The following is a 9,537-nucleotide window of genomic DNA, read 5'->3' on the forward strand; positions in this document are numbered from 1 at the left end:
AAATGTACCCATTCCACTCTCAAAAGTTTCCCTGTATGAATGGTAAATCATTCTACTAATAAGGTGTGTTTAAAACATTTAAGAGATCTCCACCTCCACTTCTATTGTCTTGGTTTAAGCTTCCATCAACTCTCTTTAGACTATTGTGATAACCTCAATTGGTCTCCCAGACTCCGTCATCATTATAACAATAATAGCTGACTTGATTGGACACTTTTATGTGCCAAGCACTATGCTCAGACTTTATAAAGGTTGCTTAATCCACACAACTCATTGGGAGGTAGATATTCTTATTATCACATTTTCCAGATGATGAACCTGAGCCATAGAGAGATTCAAGAACTTGCTTAAGGTCATTGAGGTAGTAAGTAGCAGAGCTGGGAACTGAACCCAGTCTGTCTAACTCCAAAGTCTGTACTCTTGGTGGCTCTCTGATTTCTTCCCAATGCATTTTCTTTCCATACCTCTAATAGAGCAGTCTTTCTGAAACATAAATCTGACTATAGCTTCCCTTTGATAAAACCAAACTCTTTGATATAAATAACCAAGCCTATTTCTCCAGCTTCTTCACTGGCCACTGCTCCCCTTAAAGCTCAGATTCCCACCATACCCAAGTTCTGGTGGTTTCTGTAATGCACATGTATTTAAATACTGCAAGGATGTCGCATATCCTTCACTTTACCCAAATAACTTTCCTTGTATTTTCTACTATTGTTTTCATGATACTTGCCCTTACTGATGGAGTTCTTCCATGCTACCGCGGTACCCTGCATGCCTGTATTATAGCATTTCTCACATCATTGTACTTATTTGTTTACGTGTCTATCTCCTCCATGGGACTATGAACACTTTGAGAATAGATACCATTTTATATTAGTTAGAGTTCTTTGATGGCCAATCCAGTAAGAAAAGCTCTAATTTAAATCAAAAAGAATTGATTGGAAGGATAGGGGTTTGCTCACAGGATCAAAGGGACAGCTGAAGAGCCAGTCTTAGAACAGCTCTGGGGATTCAGGTAGGAGTGGCTAATTGACCATCTCATCAAACCCTGCAGCAGGCTGGGTTGTTTCAGCAAAGGAAATGGAGGGGTATTACAAAACAACAACATGGGGAATGAATGTCTGGTGGCTGATAACAAATGTCTGTCACAGGCTGACTCTTTGTTCTCTGTTGGAAGAGGCACTCTGCCATGGGCCTCAGGCACCTCTGCACGTCCTTGCTAAGTATGTCAGATTTCAAGGCCTGATTGTCCTCTGACCTGGAGCTGTTTCTATAGCTAGTCACATAGGCAATTAAGTAGGTCAAGGTGACTACTGCATGACTACCTTACGACCACATGCTCTCGGGGAGAGGGTGCTGGTTTAGTTACTGTTTGGTTACAGTTTGTTGAGCCCTCAGCCCTGGCTTCCTTAGCTGTATGCATCCACTGTGTGCATGGCCCTCATCTGGGCCCATTGTGTTGCCCTGAGGGACTTGGGGTCAGGGCTGCTGGTATCACGATGCTGATGCTCCTGCTGTTTGCTGTGTTAGTAACGAACTGTCTTGCTTTGACCCGCTGCAACTCATTGTCTGCTTTGAGCTCCTTTGGGATTGTGGTAAGTCACTCTGCTGGCTTGCTCAGTCATTTTCTTTGGAGAATTGTTTCTCCTTGCCATCCTTCATGAGACCTGGGTTCTCTGACACTGTCCAAACCCACATACACTCTTATTCTACAACTTTTTTCACTATTAAAAGTAATCTCCTACTAACATTATACCTCTATTTTGGGGGAAAAGATCTCTTTACAGAGAAAACATGAAACTTCCTCAGTTACTGCATCCATTTCCAAATCTGGGTTCACTGGGCCTGTCCATTTGTCCCCTGGTTTGTTGATCCCTTGCCTTCATATTCCAGAGCTTCTAGACCAAATGGTTAATTGAATAGCCACAAAGATACCTTATGTACAAAAATGAGAGAAGGAGTAATTTAAATTGTATATATTACTGCAAAGAAAGAAATGTGAGTGGGAGTTTTAGTTCTTGTTTCTGAATCTTGGTGACAAGGCAGTAGCTAGTGTTTATGACTCCCTTCCTCTACAACCCATTCCATATACTCTTTGCTCTGACCAGCGCCTCAGCTGGTTGGGGTTCTTATCCTGGTAGGGAGACCACAAACCTTCATTCCTGGAAAACCCAAGGACTGATGGTCTTGCACGTGTAGAGTCATGTGCTCTTCTGTTAACTAAGCAGGTGCTATAAAGAGGCATCTCAGGGATTATCTGGGTTCCATTCCTACTCCTCCTTGCCCCCACCTTGTAGAAGCAACTCTTTTTGCCTTCAGTAAGAGTCAGTCCACTCCTAACAGCTCCAGAACCCCCTTTTATACATAAGCACTATGTTCCCCTAATGGCAAGAGGAGCCCAAAATGGCAGCATCAGGCTCGGTTTTCATTCAGTGGAATGATTTTTGTTGGCCCTGGTGGAATTGTTTCCACCCTTCGGTATTAAAATCTCCAAACTTCAGACATGCTAGTTATGAAATTTTTTCGTACAACTCTTTCTTAGCAAACTCCTGAAGGACGTACTCTGTTAAAATGAAGTAAACTCAGAAAGAGGAAAACATGGACCCAGAAAAGAGATGGGTTCAATGAGCAAAGAAGTGAAGAGACATGCAGGATGCTGAAGGGAGAGCCCACAATGACAGCATAGCAGTCAGGGCTTATTGGAGCAAAGAGGGGACTCTGCTAAATACATCTTCACAAAGGTCAAATTGGTGGGATGCCTCATATGTTTAGAGTTACACATATGGCAGAATTTAGGGGTGTATTAGGAATAGGTATACAAAACCAAGCAAACAAAAAGGTGACAAATTATTAACTCCAAGAGGAAAAGTTGTACAAAAAAGAATATGTCAAGTATATACTTTATGATTATTCATAATACTTAAACATGGAATATAGATTTAATCAAAGATAACAAGAACTATATTTGGAGGATGGATGAAGGACAGTTGTTGGCGGGGGAGGGCGGGAATGGGTGGGAGAGGAGGGAGATGAAGATTAGATCATCATCTTCCATAACTGGAAATCAATAGTTAATACCCAAAACTGAAAAATCAAGAAATAGCAATATAAGTGTGTCATTGAGAGATTTGAAGATAACTGTTCAAAGAAATATCTAAAAAAGTTTAAAGAAGTTATTTCTGAGAAATGAACATGAGGATGAAGAGTGTATGGACAAGCGGCTGCTATTTTTGATAATAAGCCTTGAGAACTGCTTGACTTTATAAACTATGTTCATGTAAAATTTTGATGAAAATAATTTAAAACTTAAAGTAAAAATTATGCAGGAGACACTTGTATCTCACTATGCAGTTTGTGAAAAGAAATACTGGCAGTCCAGCTGAGGACTCTCTGTCACCCTCCTTGGTTGAGTCTGCAATTCCTCAAACCCAGGAATGATTATTATGCTGAATTTGCTGTTTATAATTTCCATGTTTTAAAAAATTATATACCTATATCTATCTCTCTCTGAATATATCATGTTTCTCTATCTGTATCTCTATAGCTATCTATATATCTGTATCTCTATCCATCTATATCTATCTATCTATCTATATCTATCTATCTATCTATCTGTCTGTCTATCTATCTATATCTATCTATCTATCTATATCTATCTATCTATATCTATCTATCTATCTATCTATCTATCTATCTATCTATCTATCTATCTATGTATCTATCTATCTATCTGTCTTCGAGTGGTTTGTAGGTTGTTTTGCACACATGCATGTTTCAGCATAGGGACGAAGTGTTTAAACAGATGGTGCTATACTTTGTGTGTTCCTTTGAAACAGTTTTTTCGTTCAACACTGTGTCTGAGGGATTCCATTCTGACTGGCAGACTACACAGTAGCATTCTGGGTTAACCCCCTATTGGTGTTAACTCAGAGTCAATAGCCCATGGTCCCTGAAAGTTCATGTATTTCCCTTTTATGAGGACACGTTATCACTGTAAATGGCCTAAGGTCTCTGGGGATGCCTAAGACAATGGTTCCTAGAAGGTGCTCCACAGTGTTTATTGGGTCCTTGGTTAAGGGTCCCGGCCTTCCCTTCACTTGAGGAGCTTTGGGTCTGAGCATTACCTGAGGACTGAAAAGTGGTGAGCAGCCGTGGTTCTCTAACCTTATCATCAGAGCTGGCATTCTTTTGATGATACAAATGACCTTAGTCATTGCCTATCAATTCTATTCCTAGAGACCCTAAATCAGTCCTGAGTTTTTGGTTGTCAACAACCAAATCTAGGGGCCGGCCCAGTGGTGCAGCAGTTAAGTTCACACACTCCGCTTCAGTGGCCCAGGGTTCACCGGTTTGGATCCTGGGCGTGGACCTATGTACCGCTTATCAAGCCATGCTGTGGCAGGCGTCCCACATATAAAATAGAGGAAGATGGGCATAGATGTTAGCTCAGGGCCATCTCCCTCAGCAAAAAGGAAAAAAAAAGACGAGGATTGGTGGCAAATGTTAGCTCAGAGCTAATCTTCCTCAAAAAAAACCCAAAACAACAAAAAACAACTCTAACTAATTCAAGCATAGAACGAACGTTTTAAAGGCTATCCAGTAGCTGACACACTCTCCAGAAAGGGAAGAGAAAAATGACTTAAAGTCTTACACAACCAGGAGAAGGACCAATAGCCCAACCACACTGCAGGACTCCTCCAACAAAAACCCCACTCTCCGACTATTGCAACTGCCCTTGCACAGCTCCCACTCGTGACCCTGGGCCAGGAGTCTGCCGTCACTGTCTTCTCAACTCAGACACTTCTACTGCCACCTGACCCAGGAAAACGAGACTCCACGCAGTGCCATCTTCCTTATGTTGCTTGCTCCAAAGTCAATGTCTCATGCAGGTATGTCTGCTTGGGTTACAGGATGCACCTCAGCTGAAAAGGAGGCTGGGAAGTAAGGTCAGGCTTCCTCCTAGAGGAGGTAAACTTCACAATGCGCAAGCAGTCAGAAGGCATGAAAAATGTCCCCAAGGCACCCTTGATTAATTCACTGCAGACACACTTTTCGAAAGGTTAAAGCATTCTCGGCTCTGATTACCTAGCTTGACTGTGCAGAAGCTCCTTGACTCTTCCCCAGAGTCCTCTTCTCCACTGAGATCACGAAGCCCATTTACTGGCTTGGAGAGAGCCTATTAAACATTCTAGTGCTTTCTCAAAACATTGAAGATGTGCAGGCATTCAGGGTCTTCTCAGAGGACAGAGTTGGGCGAGGATGGCAACAGGAACGTGATAGATCCAAGTTAGCCTCCTTGTCTCCCAAAGCCTTTGAATTCCTTTTCTACATCCCAGCAAGGAATTTCTGGCCTCTCATTGTTCTTGAATGTGAACCAGGTTGAATCCAGGTTCACTTTAGCCAACACAGCGAACTATTGGAAACATACAGAGCTGTGAGAAATAGCACGGTCATTACGTAATCTCTGGTAAGAGCCCCCATATCAGTAAAATCAGACCTAAAATTATGTTCTTCCTCCTTGATGGCGTGCCTTAAAATTTATCCTAATAAATATTCCCAGACTTTACAGATACTGTATAAATTGTCCGATTTCTACAAAATATTTTCCTGGGTAAATACTTTCTCTTCCCTGCCTTGTTTCCTACACTGATCTACCCACACCCCCCAGGCATCATGGAAGTGAGTTCTCGTTACTAGCCTACTAACACTGAGGGGAATTTTTAGTATCCTCCTGCAAGAGGGGAAGGCTTCCTCTCACAAGAGATGGCAGTGGGGAGTTTTCAGAAGGATTTAGGGTTTGGGTCTTCCGAGGCTCCTCAGCTGTCTCTGTTCCATTTAGAGTTTCCCTCTGTTTCGCTGTGCCTCACTTTTCAATTGAAGCTGTGACTTCAACAGCCTGCGTAATTCAACAATCCAAAGAACCAAATCTGAGTTTTTTCTCTTCATTTTTTGTTCTCTTCAAGTTATTCGGTATCATCAGAAGCTCCCATCCTACCCCAGTCCTGCAATTCTTCTTACCCTTATACTGTCCTAAGGCAGTGGCCACCTATTCCCCAGATACCCTCTGTAGCCAGATGGTCCTAGTTATTAACACACGATAATTTAATTAGCTGTGAACCATTGACAGTTGAGTTCCCACCCAAGAATATTAGTGGAATCTTGCTGCATTCTATTCCATCTTGTTAGGATAATAAACTCCCTACCATCCACTCTCTAGTCCCAATTTCTGTATCAGAGTTCTTCAGTTGCAAGCGACAGGAATGACTCTTAGGCAGAAAGAGCTTGGGTTCCGTACCTTCCTGTTCATTTGAGGATGGCTCACAGAATCGGAGACAGTTGAAGAAACAGGCTTGGAAAGGACAGGCCCAGGGCAGCACCAAGGATGTACGACTTGGATTTAACTTATGGTCTGTTTGGGACACGGTCACTGGCACAAATAAGTCTCCACCGTGTTCTCTGTCCTTGTATTTTTCCATCTAACATTCAGTGTCCCAGGAATCCTAGTTTGGACCCTGTGCCTACCTGTGCCAGTTATCTTCCTTTTCCCCCCCAAATCCATTCTCCCTTTGCCACCCTCTCTGTGCCCCAGAACTCCTTCGGTTCCTGCCTCTTCTTCAAGCTGATCCGTAGAGGCTATATCAAAGGCCCTCTGGTTTCCAGGTAGGTTTGGCCAGTGGGAGGTCCAAGCAGAAGATCAGAGAGAGAGAGGAGAATGGAGTCAAGACAGTTATTGCCTCTCTTGTAGTCACGGAAGGTTAGCTGTTTCCCGTAACAGAAGAAAAGCTGCTCCTCTCATGGCAGCCTCTTCTAGTCAATGTCCTCTTTCCTAGATCCAGTAACCATTCCATCCCCTAACCCTTCAGGTCCATGGTATGGACTTGGCTAACTGGATGCTCCCTCCTGAATTTAAATCTTGAGCAGGGGTGTCACTCATCCCTGTGAAGCTGTGGCAGTGTGGGCAGCATCCCGACCAGGCAGTTCTGGCTGTGTGACAGCCAAGCTTCCATCCAGCTTATTGCACCTCTTTTGGTTCCTACCAAGAACCAGAAATCCCCCCAGCCTGATTCCTTTAACTTTCAGTTGTGTCAAGACCACCCCCCCCCCCCCCAGGTAGTCTTCCAATAAATTCCCTTTGGTGTAGGTTGGCTTGCCACTTCCTGTTCTTACAACCATGAAGTCTAATTGGTGTGATACTGTTCCCAGAAAAGTGGGTGCTGTGTAAGCAAACACGGCAGCCACAGGTGTCTTATTTGTCTGTGTATCCTCCAGTGCCTGCTTCCTACAGGACACCCAATTATGTGTTGTTAAATAAATCCATTTCTGCCATAGCTAGCTCTGGCTGCCCCACATTGTTCCTCCCCCCAAACAAGGGAATAAACTACGGCCTTTGCTGAATGGATGTATCACTGAAATTGATTTCCCAGAGACTATTTCTTAGATGAAAATACCACCACATAAGGGACTGGTAAAGCTTTTAAGGGCCAATAAATACATTATTTAAAAGAGAAAATGAGCAAAACATTGTTATCCAGAGTCAACTAGAGCCCACCAGGACATGACATTTGCAAAAATAATATAAGAATGCATCTTAAAGTCTCTGAAATGGGATTCAGAGAAAAGAGAAAATGTCCTCAAGGAATAATGCCAAGATGGACCCACTTAAAATGTGTGATGAAAATGAGATTAAAGCTTCCCAAATGCCCTTGTATGTCTTGAGAAAAATAATCAACAGCTGGTCAATGAAGACTCCAGTTGTGCTGATGGGACAGCAGGAAGGGGAAGCAGAGGGCTGGGGACACTGACCATGTAGAAATGAGCGGTCCTGACCTGTACCCTGGGGTTACCAAGGGATTCCCTAAGGAACTCTCAGAACCACAGGCCACTGATTTAGAAAACAACAAAAGACAACGGTCTCATTTTCAGCAAGAATCCTTTTAGGTCAGTTTAGCCAGAATCCCCTGACCCCTGATGTTTCCTCAGTAATTTTCCATCTGCTGACGCCCACCCTGCTCCATGGCTGTACAGCCCCACTCACCCAGGCTGTATTCAATGTTGAGTCCAATCTCTCTCCCCCACGGCAAAGTCCCATCGCACTGGTCCCAACACCTATTGTGATAGTCCCCCCACCAAAATAGAGTCTTTTTTATCATGCTTTGAAAAAAACACAACAAAAAGCCCATAAGAGATCAATCTTGAGAAATCCAAGACTATGGTTTCAAAAGAGGGAAACAACCACTGAGAGTGGTAAAGCTTCATAAAATGAGCATTTAAAATGAAAATTAGAATTATTAAGGCCAAGGCCACTTACAGGAACTATAACTTGAATGGAAACGACCAGAAATACAACAATCTAGAGATATTCTGAGAGTGGGCAGTTCTGGTGTTCACTCTGTCTCTGTTTCCTGCCTGACTTAGGATAAATCAATTTCCCCATTGGGGATAGGGATTTTTAAAATTAAAATATCACCAAAATTTTTAATTGTGTCCAAACAAAACATTGTTTTGGATGTTAGTTGCAATAGTAACTGGAAACACACCATGTATCCATACAAAGAAATACTCATAGTTTCTTCTAAATTGGTTTTATAACCCCTAAAACCTCCCATTAAGCACATTGGCTTGCACAAAGAAGGAAAGGAATTTCCATCACTTCCATCCCTCCCCTCACCGCCATTCAAAGGCCATGTCTAGAGGCAAGAACATTACAACTAGTAGTACGAGACTGTCACACATGCATACTCAGGCTATTCCATTTGTAAATGCTTTGCATTTTTATAAAAGTGTCTCCACATCTACAATCTAACCTAATTCTCATAATTGTGTGGGATAGCTGTTATTACGGACTATACTCCTCGGATGAGAAAAGTAAAGCCCAAAACAGGTCAGCATGAGCTTTGGGCAGCTTGTGATTATCCAAGGCCAGAGGGCAGTAGGGCAGTGGCCTCCAGGCCTGTTCTCACAGGCATCAGTCTCCACCCTGCCCATTCCCGTCATCACTGAGACCTTTGGTTGCAGTCTCCGGCCAGTCTAGTTGCTAAACCAAGGGGCCGGCTCACGCCAAGACCCGGATTCTTTCACGTGCCTATATAAACAGAGCCGATAACTGCCACCAGGCGGCGCCACATCGCAGCCGGGACTCCAGTGGATCGGGTGTGCACCTGCCAAGCCCCTTGGCTGAGCAGGCTAAACCCAGGCATTTTACTAACTTCACAGTAACGCCGCCCCACCCCGACTGCCTATTGGGACCCCACTTAGCAGTCTATAATGGAGTTTTACTGTTTTTGAGCAGCCAATCCAATACACCTTTACGGATCCTTTTTCGGAACTACTGTGTTGAATACAAGCTTCTGATTAGATTTCGTTATGACTTCTAACAGAATCATGCATAAACCTTTACATATTGGCGTATATATTTATTACAGGTTTTTCCCCTTTACATTACAGCTTGAGTAGCATATCAACTTTTGAAATAATATATAGGTAGGTTATAATCACTGAATTTTGTTTCAGAATGGTAAAACGGGTGTTACAAATATT

Source organism: Equus przewalskii, chromosome 4, assembly GCF_037783145.1.
Source record: "Equus przewalskii isolate Varuska chromosome 4, EquPr2, whole genome shotgun sequence".
NCBI classification, from domain to species: Eukaryota; Metazoa; Chordata; class Mammalia; order Perissodactyla; family Equidae; genus Equus; species Equus przewalskii.